The following is a 15571-nucleotide window of genomic DNA, read 5'->3' as shown; positions in this document are numbered from 1 at the left end:
GTGGATCTTTGAGGCAGCTTTTTAGGTTTATGGCGTTTTGGAAAAGAGCTCTTCACGTACAAACACCGTTTCACCAAGGCACAGCGGCCCTTCAGCACATAAGAACAAAAAGAGAAAAAGCACAGACTTACTAATTACGAAACTTTGATGTGGTTGAACAGGTGAAACAGTCACAAATTCCTCTGCAACTCAAACCTTCTCAGTACGAGTTATGAAGGAAGAGAACAGCATTACAGTTTTCAGCGCGTCCTCCTCTAATTGCTGTGTTCTGACTGAAAAAGTGCGTGCAGGAGCACATGCGCGAAACGTAGGTTTGTAAAATGTCCTTTTGTAAAATGACATATGATAAAATAAAAATAATTAATATATCATTTTACAAAACGGTTTTGCGCATGTGCTTCTGCACGCATGGGCCGGGCCACTCGGAGGTTGCTTCCGGGAATAGTAGGCTACTGCCCTACAGTATTAAAAATCGCATATAATTTATAACATAATTGTTTAGAAGGTTATAGTGTGCGTTATGTGTTTTCTCTTTTAACTTCTTTCAGCTCTTTTCATGTTTGGGGGGTCGGATTGTACAAAATGAATCTCCTCTACTTCTTCCAGGCTCCTTCAACTTGATGGCCCATTAGCCATTGAGGGAGTGTCTGTTTGTTACGACTAGCTCGTTTTAAAGCCGCAACATAAAAGAGGAACCAATCAAACACTGTCGTTTGAATAATGAAGATAGTTTTTATTATCTTCAATTAGAATAATTACCATTCATACAAACATTAACATAAGTCTAGGGAAAGGAAAACAAACAAAACAAACTACAACAAAACAAACATTAAAGTTACATGACATAAAGTAAGTATAAGCAAAAGATCAATAAGAATGAGCTGCTCCTGTGAGAGTCATCCCACAGAGAGTGCTGAACCAAATGAAAACTCAAACACTTAAATACTAAACTCTTAACAAGCAATCAATTAACATTTAACAATTAACATGGGGGAGTGACTCAAAACTCCCACAGACTGCCACCATCAGGGAAGGAGTCACTCAGGGTCGTTACACCTCCCAATCCAAAAAGAGGTTCCCTGAAGAACCGACAAAGAGAAGAAGAAAAAAAAATAAAGAAATATGAACAGCAACATTTCTCTACAGATATTAAAAAAAAAAAAAAACATCAGGGTAGTTTATACTCATCTCAATAATCCCGTTCCATTTTTCTCTCGAATCTCCTGGGCCCTAGGATAATCGAAGAAAGACAGAGAGAGGGAGAGAAAGAGAAATGCACAAACGCAACAAGAAATTTTACACGCGCGAAAGCGCATCGGCAATCAGATTATCCTTGCCGCGGATATGTTTGATCGACAGATGAAAAGGTTGTAAAATCAGACTCCATCTCATAATCCTTTGGTTTTTACCACGCATCCGATCTAAAAAGGTCAAAGGATTGTGATCGGTGTAAACTACGATGGGACCACAAATTGAACTAAGGTAGACCTCAAAATGTTGCACTGCTAGCACAAGGGCTAAAGCCTCCTTTTCTACAGTAGAGTAAGCCTGCTGATGGCGGTTACATTTTTTTGAAAAATAACTAACCGGATGTACAATTTCATCGGCATCTTGCTGTAAAAGAACCGCGCCGGCACCAGAAGCACTGGCATCTACTGCAAGGAGAAACGGTTTCTTAAAATCAGGTGCAACAAGTACAGGAGCGTTGGCTAACAGGGCTTTCACATTGTCAAAGGAGCTCTGGCATTGTTCTGACCACTGGAATGGTTTCTTGGGACTCAATAGATCAGTTAAAGGAGTGACTACACTGGAAAAATTCTTACAAAACCCTCGATAGTATCCTACCATTCCCAGAAACCGACGGAGTTCACGACGGGTACTAGGTGTAGGGAAACTACTAATAGCGTCAACTTTGGCATCGATGGGTTTTACATGACCTCGACCAACCACCTTACCCAAATATGTTACGGTGGCTTTTCCAAACTCGCATTTGGCAAGGTTAATTGTCAAATTGGCTTCGGCAAGACGAACAAAAAGCTCTTGAATTTGGTCAAGATGTTCAGACCAAGAAGAACTAAACAAAACAACATCGTCCAGGTAAGCCTCGCAACCCGATAACCCAGACAGTACTCGATTTACCAACCGTTGGAACGTAGCGGGGGCATTTCGGACCCCAAAAGGCATAACGGTGTACTGTAGGAACCTATCAGGTGTTACGAAAGCAGACAATTCCTTTGCACGAGATGTCAAAGGTACTTGCCAGTAACCTTTCAAAAGGTCGAATTTGCTGACATACTGTGCAGAGCCAACTCGATCTACGCAATCATCAATCCTGGGTAAGGGGTCACAATCAGGTTTTGTCAGTGTATTCAGTTTCCTGTAGTCAGTACAAAAACGATAAGTATTATCAGGTTTACTTACAAGAATGCAAGGAGAGCTCCAAGAACTAAAACTGGGTTCTGCCAAATTATGAGCAAGTAAGTAATCTACCTCTTTCTGTAACAACTCTCTTTTTACAGGGTTTACTCGATATGCATGCTGTTTTACAGACTGAGCCATACCGACATCAATGTCATGTTCAATGACATGAGTTCGAGTAGGGACATCAGAAAAAAGAGAGGGAAATGAACTTACTAACTTAATTATCTCAGTCTTCTCCGATTCAGACAAATGAGACAAATAGTTACTCAAATTAGCAAGAACTTCAGAATTTCGGAGTCGTCCTTCCACTACTCCTCGAGAAGGAGAGAATTCGGGTCCCATCTCATCAGATATTTCTGAAGTATCCTGACCAACAATAGTTGACACTATATCAACAGGCAAAGAAGTCACAGGAGTCATATAAGGCTTTAACAAATTAACATGACAAACCTGTCGTTTCTTTCGGCGGTCAGGTGTGTTCAAAAGATAGTTGTTATTGGAGAAACATTTTTCAATGGTATACGGACCCATAAACCTAGCCTGAAAAGGACTAGTCAAAACTGGTAACACTGCCAGCACTCGGTCCCCTACTTGAAACTCTCTAAATTTAACCTTTCGGTCAAACAATCTCTGCATCTTCCCCTGAGACTTACCTAATTTTCGTTGGGCAATAGCTCTAGCTTCATAGACTCGGTAACAAAAACTGCTTACGTAATCTAAAACATTTTCTGGCGGATCAGAAGTCTTCCATTCATCGGCCAAGACAGTAATAGGGCCTCTAACGGTGTGTCCAAACACTAACTCATTAGGACTGAACCCCATGCTCTCTTGTACGACTTCACGGATTGCTAACAACATCCAAGGGAGTCCCTCTTCCCAGTCACAATAAGATAAGATCTCAAAAGTGATCTCAATAAGATCTCAAAAGTGACTTCAGAGTCTGATGGAACCTCTCTAACACCCCCTGGCTCTGGGGATGATAAGCACTTGAGATGTTATGTGTGACTTTAAGTTGTTGCATGACTTTAGAAAAGTTTCGAGACATGAAGTTCGACCCTCGATCAGATTGAATAATTTTTGGAATACCGAAAATAGACATAAAACTAGTCAACGCCTTTAAAATTGATTTAGTCGTGATAGATCTCAAGGGGAAGGCTGCAGGATAACGTGTGGATTGACACATTACAGTAAGTAGATACGCATGTCCCGCCTTAGATCGTGGTAAGGGACCAACGCAATCTATAATCAAATGCTCAAAAGGAGTTGTGACAGCAGCAATAGGCTGTATAGGGGCCAACGGAATTTTCTGATTTGGCTTCCCAGTCATCTGACATATATGACAGGAGCGTATGAAATTAATCACATCACGTTTGACTCTAGGCCAATAGAATTCTCTCAAAATCCTGTCATATGTCTTCCGAACACCCATATGACCAGCAACGCCCTCATGAGACAGCTGCAGGACGGCTTGACGAAAAGTAGAAGGAACAACAATTTGGATCCTAGGATCTAATAAACTGTCAGAATGGATGGGTTGTTTCCTACAGAGCAATCCATTTCTGAGGAAATAGACAGGAAGTGAGTGCTGGTCACCTCCTTCATTCACCAAAGAAAACAGATCCTGGAGGGTGCCATCTGACTGCTGTTCTTTAATTAGTTCATCTCGAGAAACACTATAGAGGGGAGATAAAGAACAAATGTTAACACAGTCACTACAATCAACAGAACTTGCAGGGATGGAATCAGATTTTTCTACATTGCCAATGACAGACTGTAACTCAGACACAGGGATCTTATCTTCAGTACCATTGCAAACAGTATTACTTCCTGGGTGAGAGGAATCTACAGAAAAAATTAAGGTATCACTAAGATTAATCTCCCTGTCGTCTGATATTTTCTTGGCCTTCGCTCTAGTAATCGCACATGTAGGATATAAGTTATGACAGTCAGAGGAGTCATACATTTTTCCTCCAGCAGGAACTACAATAGGTAGAACCCCATCATCTGACTTTTCCCACACATTCCCTCCTGCTAGATCATTTCCAAGTATAACGGTGACACCAGGTACAGGAAGTACTGAACGAACTCCTACAACGACATCACCTGACACAAGCTTGGAATTAAGATGAATGCGGTGCAGAGGAACTTCCATAAATCCCATCTCAATCCCTCTAACTAAAACATTTGTCCCAGTAGCAGTACTATCAGTCAAAGGCAGAAGTCCTTCCAAAATAAAAGACTGTGAGGCTCCTGTATCTCGGAGTACACAAACAGGAACAGTCTTCTCAGAACCAGGCAAAGACACGGTTCCTTCTGTAAGAAATGGTGAATAATCATTATGACTCTTAACATCATCTACCTCAGAGATATTCTTCTGCATTTTCACAAACTGAGCAGGAATATGGTTTTCACACGATGTAGAAATTAAACCTACTGTTTTGGCAGATCTCTCTTTTTTCTTAAGAATCACACAATCAGAAATTTTATGTCCTGCCTTTTTACAATAGAAGCAAACAATCTCTCCTTTTACATGTGTAGCAACATTGTGACCAGGAGAAGAATGATCAGGAGATGAATGAGAGGCAACATTTTGACGTACAGCAGTCGTTTTGCTTTTACCAAAAACGCTGGACTTAGATCTATGCAGATCATTTAAATGGTTAATCGAGCCTCTGTGAGTAATAACAAATTCATCAGCCATAAGAGCAGCATCTGACAATTTACTCAGCTTATGCTCATTTAAATACATAGCGACAGCATTTGGTACGCAATGTTTAAACTCCTCCAAAAGTATCAGCTCTCTAAGCTGTTCATAAGTGCTAACTTTCATTGAAGAACACCAACGATCAAACATGGTTACCTTTTCTCTGGCAAATTCAAGATAAGTGCACTTCTCAGATTTAAAAAAACTTCTAAACCTCTGACGATATGCCTCAGGTGCTAATTCATAGGCTTGTAATAGTGTAGACTTAACAGTTTCATACTCACGGCTTTGCTCAACAGTTAACGCAGAGTATACTTCTTGTGCTCTCCCTGTTAAAACACATTGCAATAATAACGTCCAAAATTCTTTGGGCCATTTTAATGATTCTGCAACACGTTCAAAATGAGAAAAATATTTCTCTACCTCTCTCTCAGAAAATGGCGGTACCATCCTAATGTTTTTAAAAACATCAAACACAGGTGCAGCAAAAACTGATTCGTTAGCTGACACAGACTGTGTAGCACTAATCTGAACTGTTTTTGCATTCAGCTCTAACTCAAGCTTCCTCAACTGAAATTGTCTTTCATCCCTGTCTCTTTCAAGCTGCAACTCCAATTTTCGCAAGTCAAACTGCTTCTCTAACTCTTTCTCTTTTAAACTCAAAGCATCACGTTCGACACGAAGCTTTTCAGCATCAACGCATAACTGCTTCTCTTTTAGAGACATTTCACTAACCTTTACACTGCTGTCATCAACATCATAATCAGGAAACGATTCACCCTCATCAGGGTTAACGTTAATATTGGTAACAACATCTCTTATCTCTAAAACACCCCGCTCGAAAAGTGCGCTTTTCAAAGTGTTCGTTATAGTTTCTTTAAGCTTCTTATCGTTACTCGTTAACTCCACGCTAAAATGCTCAGCAATCCTCACCAACTCTTCCTTCGTGCATCTCTCCAGTAAAATTTCTGAAGGAAACGCGAAGAAATCTTCAATGACTGAAGACATACTTATTAGAGTTAAGCTAACACGATCAAAACAGTAAACAAACACTCGCGTGAGAACGCCACTAACTTACAACGTTGAGACTACAAATCCCATAAGCCACTTCGCCAGGGACCGTCGCAGTATGACACGCTGCAAACTCCGCCTAATTACAAGATAGAGGGGAAAAAAAAAAACTTACCACAAGTAATTTTCCCTATCTTCTTAACAGGCATGACAAACAGCACAGACACAGAGAAATAGTAAACAAAGTGTCACCTTAATTTAAATGAAAAATGAGAGACTTCAGTTCCTATCTACCTACTCAAGAAAACTAACTAAACCTACCTAATCTTCGAAGGTGTACCGGACTCGAGGCGGCGTTTAAACGCTGAACTCATGGACAATTGGTCATTTAAACCAAAAGCCTGAAGCGTACCCCCGACAGAGTTTTTAAAAGCTCCGTCCAGAATAACCTTCAAAAATAAATAAGGCAAAATAACAAACTAAAATAACAAACAGTGCCCCGATGGAAGGATTATTTAAACCCAGCTGAGGTCACTCTAACTTACCGAAGTCTACTCATTTAAATGTCACACAGGTGAACACAAAACATTATACTTACTCATGCATGTAACACATCCCGGACGAGCCCCCAATTTTATGTTACGACTAGCTCGTTTTAAAGCCGCAACATAAAAGAGGAACCAATCAAACACTGTCGTTTGAATAATGAAGATAGTTTTTATTATCTTCAATTAGAATAATTACCATTCATACAAACATTAACATAAGTCTAGGGAAAGGAAAACAAACAAAACAAACTACAACAAAACAAACATTAAAGTTACATGACATAAAGTAAGTATAAGCAAAAGATCAATAAGAATGAGCTGCTCCTGTGAGAGTCATCCCACAGAGAGTGCTGAACCAAATGAAAACTCAAACACTTAAATACTAAACTCTTAACAAGCAATCAATTAACATTTACCAATTAACATGGGGGAGTGACTCAAAACTCCCACAGACTGCCACCATCAGGGAAGGAGTCACTCAGGGTCGTTACACTGTTCTTCTTTCTTTCGTGTGTCCTCATCAAATGTCCAGCTCAGTAGAACTCAGCCACGTTCTCATCTCAGGTCCCACATCGAAGAGGCCGGCCTCCGAGGGTGGTTTATACAGTGGACAGGTGGTGATTATGTGCTCAGCGGTCTGCTCTGGCTCCTCACACTCACACACTGCTCTGTCCTCCAGGCCCCACTTCCTCATCGATGCTTTGTAACGTCCAACCCCAGTTCGCAGGCGGTTTAGCAGAGTCCATTGCCGGCGTGGCAGATCCTCTCCTTCAAGACCGCCTCCAGGGTCATAGATGCAACGGTGGATTCGTGAGGGCCCTGCTGACTCCCACTCCTGCTTCCAGGCTGCCGCGAGCCATGCCTCTGTAGACAGGTCCTCAGGGATGGACCTGAGCAGGTCTTGTGCTGCCTTGTTGTACGGGTGGCGGGACTTCAGTCTATGAGGAGGCAGTGCTGTTGTGGTGGTATTGTGCAGGATATGCCAGTTGTATCTTTGGGCTTTCCTTGCAAGAGCGAGGGTAGCAGCCTCTCGTCGGAGGCCGGCCGGGGCAATTCCCGCTAGTGTTGGCAGATGGTAGACAGGGGTAGATTTCAGGCAGCCAGTTATAGTCCGAAGGGCGGTGTTTCTGGCAGTGTCGACTTTCCTGGTGTGTGGGCTTCTGCACCAGGCTGGGGCACAGTATTCAGCTGTGGAGAAGACGAGAGCTACTGTTGATATTCGAAGCACCTTGGCAGTTGCACCCCAGCTAGTACCAGCGAGACGTCGGATTATTGCGACCCTTGATGACACTTTGGCCGTCACTACTTCAAGGTGTTGTTTGAATGTTAGAGATCTATCCAGGCGTACGCCAAGGTACCGTGGGGCTTGCTGGAACTCAAGGCGCTTGTTATTAACGAATATGTCCAGTTCCCGTCTGGCCTCACTGTTGTTCAGGTGGTAAGCTGCTGCAACTGTCTTGCCGATGCTGAGCTGTAAACGCCACTCACTGAGCGGCTGTGAGATCAAGCAACACTACTCCAGCCTTCTGTTTTTCCTGAAAGCTGTCCTCATTGTCTTGGGTGAGCAGTGTCACCTGGTCAACCGTTGACCGACCGCGCCGGAAGCCAGCTTGTTCCCGTGGGAGTTGAGGGTCCACTATTGGCTCGATACGATTATAGATCAGCCTCTCCAGGGTTTTGAATGGGACGCAGAGCAGTGAGATGGGTCGGTAGGATTTGGGGTCTTCAGCAGGCTTGTTTGGTTTTGGAAGGGCTATGACAGCAGCGCGGCGCCATATCTTCGGGAGCTTGGACCTCCGAAGGCATGTCGAGTAGAATGAGCAGAGCCATACAGATGTTCTTACACTCTGGTGAGTTACAAACTCAGGGTGGATGTAATCATGGCCTGGTGCTTTCCCTTGTTTGGTCTTACTCAAGGCAGTCGGGAGTTCAGCTGTTGTAAATTCCCCTGACAAGTTGGCGTCCACACTAGCTGCTCTACACAGGGAAGTCACCTGGTGTGATGTTGTGCGGGCAAAGTTCTTATCAGCATCAGGGAAACAGCTGTTCTTAAGGAGCTGGGATGCGATGGCATTTGCTGTTATTGGGCACCGGGAGGTCGATGGTGTTCTACCTGTCAGCTGATTTATTGTCCGCCACGCCTTACGGCTGGAGTGGGTGAAGTCAATTGACTGAACTACTTCTGTCCACCTTGACCTTCGGGTGGCATCTAGCTTCTGCAGAAGTACCGTTGCTGATTCTTCAACTTCCTCCCTGGAGCTTGCCTGCTGGTGGACATGCAGGAGGTGGCTGCATTCTCCATCCCAGCCCGGGATGTAGTTTGTGTTAAAGCCACGGGGGATGGTTTTCCTTGCTGCCCCAAGGAGTACTCTGCAGTAGGCTGCATACCCAGCGTCCACGTCGGCGTTGTCTGGGTCTGGGAGACAGAATGATGTCTTTTCTGTGAATGACTGCCAATTTGCCTTACGAAAGTTCCATCTCCTGACGGGTTTCCCTGCAACTGGCTGCACCAGGGATGGGACCTTTATGATGGACGGTCGGTGGTGTGAGCGGGGGAACCTATCCAGGACACGTCCTTCTGGCTTTTGAGCCGTGTGCCACACAGCGAAAGCCAAGTCCGGGTTGGTGTGGGTGTTCCAGCGTGCTGAAAAGAAGCTTGGAGGTTCTTTGGGGTCGAACAGCAGCAACGCATTGGCACTGGAGGCCCATTGGCTTAATGTCTCTCCATTTGGTGTAATATGACTGTAACCCCAGTCTATGTGTTGGCAGTTAAAGTCCCCTGCATAGATGGCGGGTGCAGGTGCCGATGGAAGTGATGCCATGGTCAGCATTGATGGTGGGGGCTTGTAGACATTGACAACCGTTGTGGTCTGCACCTTAGTGGACAGCCATTCGATACTCGAGCCTGGTGGAGATTGGCCAGTGGCTGTCCAACTAAGGTTGTTCCTTACAAAGGTTGCAAGTCCATGCTGTTTGCTGTGGGTAGACCCAGCAAGCTGGAAACCGGGCAGTTTGAGGATGTTATCACTGTCACGGTGTGTCTCCTGGAGGAGGATGGCTGCTACTTTGTGGGAGTCAGCGAGATGGTAGATGACTTCCATTTTGGCGGTGGTAAGGCCCTCTACATTAAGTTGGAACACCGACAGACCTTGGTACTCGATGGTCTGGATGGTCACTCGTCCTGACATGGATGCACCATTTCCCTTCGGTCTCTTGCACCTCGGTCTGCCAGCTAGATGATGACTGGTTGGCGACATTAGTTTCGCAAGCTGGTCTTGCACCATTTCTTGCTACTCACGGAGGAGGCCGCGTGAAGGCTGTCGTCATCTCCTCCAGAGTGTCTGTCACACCCCTGGTCTGAATCTAATTAATATTGATAGGCCATTACCACTCCCACTCCCAAACCTATTCTGACAAAAAAACTGTTTTACAAAGTGTAAATCAATGTATTGTTTTATTTGAACGATTAGGCAGGATGATTTTCACATCATTTTGAAGCCAGAACTCAAAGCGAACATATCCTTTAGTCAAAAGTCTTGTGGACACAAATTTTGTATGAGTTTTGTGGTCTTATTTCAGCAAATTTAATTTTTCTTTTTTTCAATAACCACGCATAAACATTATTCTCTTAAAAATTCAAACATATTAATGCATGTTGATAGCATATTATGGTAGCCCTGTTTGTGCTATATAGAGTGAATTTACACCTTCGCCATTAATATGTTTATAAATAACTGAAAAAAGCACAAATGTCAGAGCATGTCAGAACACCTCCAGGGCCCAGAAAACCCCTCAGACCCCAGAGGGCTAATACAGACATGTGTTGTTGTTGTTTTTTTTGTATAAAAATTACATTGCATTACCCATAAAGATCGAACTGTCAGATAGTTTGGGAATATTCACACATTCGTATACACATAAAATGTGATATCAGAGTTTTAAAATCAAACATTTTAAAAGAGAACAATACATCACGGTTGTTTGAACCAATGAACATTAAGCTGTGTCGTCAGTAAGTCGTTTCCTATCATGCTTTTGATCAGCGCAGTCGGTGGAGAGCAACTGCGTGCGACTGCAGAATCCGACACGTGCGCCTTGAGGTTGCGAGAGTTTTTTTTACATACGACACGTCAGCATGACATCAGAGCAAGACTCGGACACATTTCTAACCGGCATGCATCTCGTGCTGATCACCGGTGATCGGTTCTGCGCAGATTTTGCTCATCTCAAACAAGCCTATTGTCTCTTCATTACATTAATAACACAGCTGAACTTCTGTCAGTGAAATAAAGACAAACAGACAATGATACACAGAGAAGAGAAAGGAAATATGAGACACAATGAGACTCACTGAAACATGTCTGGATGATACGAGCAAAACTAGACTTTCAACTCTAAACTCAGTTTAAGACATTCAGAGATGTTTTAACTGATCTTCTCGATTTGTTCAAAACATGATTCCTCTGCTTTGGGTTATGTCTGTATTATTAACCCTCTGGGGTCTGAGGTGTTTTCTGGGCCTGGAGGTGTTCTGACATGCTCTGACATTTGTGCTTATTTCTGTTACTTGTGACATTTTCATGGCTAAAGTCTGATTGCACTGTATTCAGCACAAACTCTGCTACAATAATATGTCAGCAGCATGTGTGTAAAAGTTTGTAGTTTTGAGATAATGACGTTTATGATTGTTTTGTGAAAATACAAAAAACAATTGTCACTGAAATAAGCTCATGAAACCCATACTGATTATTTCTTCACAAGACTTTTGAAAATTGTATCACGTAGCCTAGAATATTTGCTCCAAAACTATGTGAAAATCACCCTGACTGCTCATTCAGAGAAGACAATATATTGATTTAAAAACTGTAAGACCTGTTTTGTGTGAGAAAGCTTTGTGCGGGAGGCGTGATCACATCATTAATATGCATGGCTTTCACACCTGAGAAAGACAAAGACACTCCCTAATGGCCCATTGGCCCTATTATGCCTCGTTTCCACTGAGCAGTTTGGTACGGTAAGGGACAGTACGGTATGGTTCGGGTCTGTTAACCATGATCTGGCTAGAATTTCCACTGCCAACAGTACCCTTACTTGATAGGCGTGGTGTTTCGATCGACGTCATTTTCGCGCGAAGAAGAACATAGTAAACTACAATGGATGACATACAGCAGATCTTGTTCTTGCTTCTCGACATGTTTGTCACAAGAAGACAAGCGCCGACATTAGGCTTTTCTCAATATCAAGTACGCAAAGTTTGTACTTGCCATGTGCGACTCCTACAAGGTACAGCGCATTCTTAAAAGCGTCACTCAGCTCGCTCTGCTACTCCGGTTATCTCTGTTAACTTACTCTGTATGTACATTTTAAGCAAAAATAAAACGAAATATGTTATAAAACACCACTCTGCCTCTTTTCGTTTTTCATTTAAATAAATTAAACATTATAGGGACACAAATGTGGTTCATGCGCAACGCATATTGATTATTCACTGCATGTTATACGTTATTCTATTTATAACAAAACGAAATTTAAAACACAACCCTAACGTTACCTCTTTTCGTTTAAAAAAAATAAATAAAATAAACATATTCCAGGCAATATATGCATTTGTACAAATGTTGCCATAAACATCAGTGATAATCTTGTAATAAAAATGACAAGAAACCATATTTATTTTTGTAAAATTTCAGTTTTATCAATAATAGCCTATATAAAAGTTTAAGTAAAGTACAAGAAGCTATACAATAAGAAATAAAGCAAACAATTCAGTCAAATATCCAAATGCAGCGCTCTATAGTCTAACATTACAAGTAAAGTTAAACACAAATAACGTTAACTAAACTTAGCCCTCAGCCAAAACGATTGACAGGGAACTCATTATATATTCACAGGACCAAAGATCGCCCGTTAGGTCTACACAAAACGAATTATATCTTATGTTTAACCACTACCGTCGGAGTCAGCGACGAACGCCGAGGACTAGCCGAGGAAAGGCTTATCCAGCCGGGAAACATGAGCGCCGAGTGCCCGCTGAACGCATGGATCTCACAACCGGGGAAAAAAAAAAATCATCTTTATAAATAAACCACAGATTTGAGCTTTAAACAACAACATTCTCGCCTGAAAAACTCTTAAAATTACATTTCGTGATACAGTAACAGTAGTATTATATGAAACTTTATATTAAAAAATGGCGCTTCTAATGTTGTCATTCCTCTTGTAGCACGCGCAAGTGACAATTCTCTGTCAACCAATCAACGTCCTGCAGTGAGTCTAGCTCCACCTTTTAGTACCGTTCCACTGTGCTAGGTACCCCAATGGAAGGGTACCTAAAAAGTGGTACGGTACGGTTCGGCATTTTGGTACCATTCACAACTTTTGATAGTGGAAACGCAAATAAATGCGTACCGTTCCGTACCGTACAGTGGAAACGAGCCATTAGGAGCTATCAGGCCCTGTCATTCTGAGCAACCTTGCACAAAGAATGAGGAGATTAAAAAAATAATGGCTTTTTGATTGTTTGGATTTATTTACAACACAACATAATCTAAAGATACACAACAAATGACAAAAAGCACACTATTGAAAACAATGATCCAAAGACAGTGCCATTCCTAAAAACATTGTACATACCTTTAATTTCCAAGGTGTCTGATTTTCACTTTACTATGTTCATGTACAGAGATTCATGTGAATGTTGAAGTCAGTAGGACTCAGTGGCATCTGGGCCCTGTAAAAAAAACAAAAAACAAAAAAAAAACAGTGAACATACTGATATCAAGAGAAACTAGGGCTGCACGATTTTGGGAATAGATTTTAGATTTTTTTTTTAGATCACAGAATACACACACATACACAAATGTTTCCAACAATAATGAACACCAGGTTTGTTGTGCCTTGTAGGCATAGGCTACGTACAGTGCTGCATAAAATAATAATAACAATAAATTAAGTCTTCCAAAGATTTCAGTAACAACTACGCTAGAGAAAAATATATTGATTACAATATAAAAACATGAAGCCTATTGTTTGGTGCGTTTTGCTTTTCAAACGCAGAGCGCGTTCCAAAATATGAAACATTCAAACTCAGAGCTCGCTCCAAAATATGATACATTATGGTTACTATATTATGCATATCTACATTTGAGCAGATATCCACAAACACAGTAACAGTTCAACTGCAATGTGAAGTTTATGCAACAATAACATAAACTAATAATTAAGAATTTCTTACCTTACATCTTTCTTGTCTTCAAATCGCGTTCTTCTTCTTAGGTAAATCCAATGTAAGCTCACGGCGTGTCTTCCGAACTCGACGAAAAGCAGAGACTTTGGTGAAGTTTGCTGCTTTGTTTTTGAGGTAACGAGCGCGTTCATGTGAGGCGTGGACGATTTGCATGTTAATCTCTTTGTGTGCGTGTGGGCGTGGTCAAATTAAAAATAATGAGCAAGCGTTTGAGAAGTTGGACATCGTGTTGGTTTTATACAAATTACTTAAACAGAGAATATTTGTTTTCAGTTTGAATCTGATCATTTAAAAGTACACACTTAAATGTTTATAAAAGTATATGGCTCATAAATGTGTGACAAGTATTCGCTGAGTTTTGTTTCAGTTTATAGATGTTTTGTTTTGTTTTGCAATGTTTTGATTTGATTGTAAGTGGACACATACAGAAGTAGAAATATCACAGATTATTTTTTCATCTTTCTTTTTCTGTATGACCATAAATGACGGAGTAATTTAAGTTTATTGTGCTACAATGTGAAGAAAATCCAGCAAAACGCGCGGGCGCGTTTGTCGACCCCAGAGGGTTAAGCTGCCATGGCGACTGGGAAGACTTTCCTGACTATCCTTTATCTGCTTATATACAGCTGTTTCTGCACAGCTGGCATTAGCGTCTCACAAGTCAGTCAAGTGGAGAAGGGCTTGACAACATCTAAAGAATTTCTCCAACGTCTCGATGTGGGTGAATTTATATATATATATATATATATATATATATAAAAAACAGAAGATACGACTCGTTAATCACTCGTCAAAGTCCTCGAAGTCTTTGGTTCTCTTGGCAAAGTTGCAGCAAGTTTTGGCTTTATAGGGGCATTAATTAGCTTCATCTTCGGATTCATTCCACCATCGGATCCAGAGTTTGAGTTCATGAAGGAACAGTTTGCAGAGGTCAACCGTAAACTCGACTCTCTCTCCCTTCAAATTTCAACCCTGCAAACAGAAATGGAATGGACAAGCTATGCAAGCAGCTTTGGCAAAGATGAGAATGTGATCAAGAACTCCTGGGCCAAGTTAACAGAATTCATAAAGAGCGCTCCTCTTGCCTCCACACAGGAAGGGAAGACCAGACTGGCTGAGAGGTTCACCACTTTCTATGAAAACACTGGCACAGAGAACAGTGTTGCTAATTTCTACAGATACATCACCGAGAACAATCCTGTCAGCTTGAATAAGAATCTCTTACAGCTCATCATTGAGAAATCCGATGGGGATTTTGATGTCCTGGTGCAATACTCAACCTACTTCACCACTCTGAAGGTTTCAGGACTAAAGTTAAACATGTTTTATTACAAACTAAAGGGCTATGATGGTGAAGTAAAGGCACAAGAAGCAGTCACACAACTATCCAACACTTTATCAGCCATACAAGATGCCTTGATTGAGTGTGCTGATGGCTTTGAGAAATGGGCTCTTAACCCTCTGGGGTCTAAGGTGTTTTTGGGGTCCTTGAGATGTTCTGACATGCCCTGACATTTGTGCTTTTTTCATTTGCTTATAAACATATTAATGGCAAAAAAAATTTACACACTATTTAGCACAAACAGGGCTACCGTAATATGTGAGCAACAAAAATGTACATGTCTGCATTTTTGAGAGAAT

Source organism: Scardinius erythrophthalmus, assembly GCF_964197995.2.
Source record: "Scardinius erythrophthalmus genome assembly, chromosome: 4".
NCBI lineage: Eukaryota > Metazoa > Chordata > Actinopteri > Cypriniformes > Leuciscidae > Scardinius > Scardinius erythrophthalmus.
Note: the sequence above shows the minus strand (reverse complement) of the source record.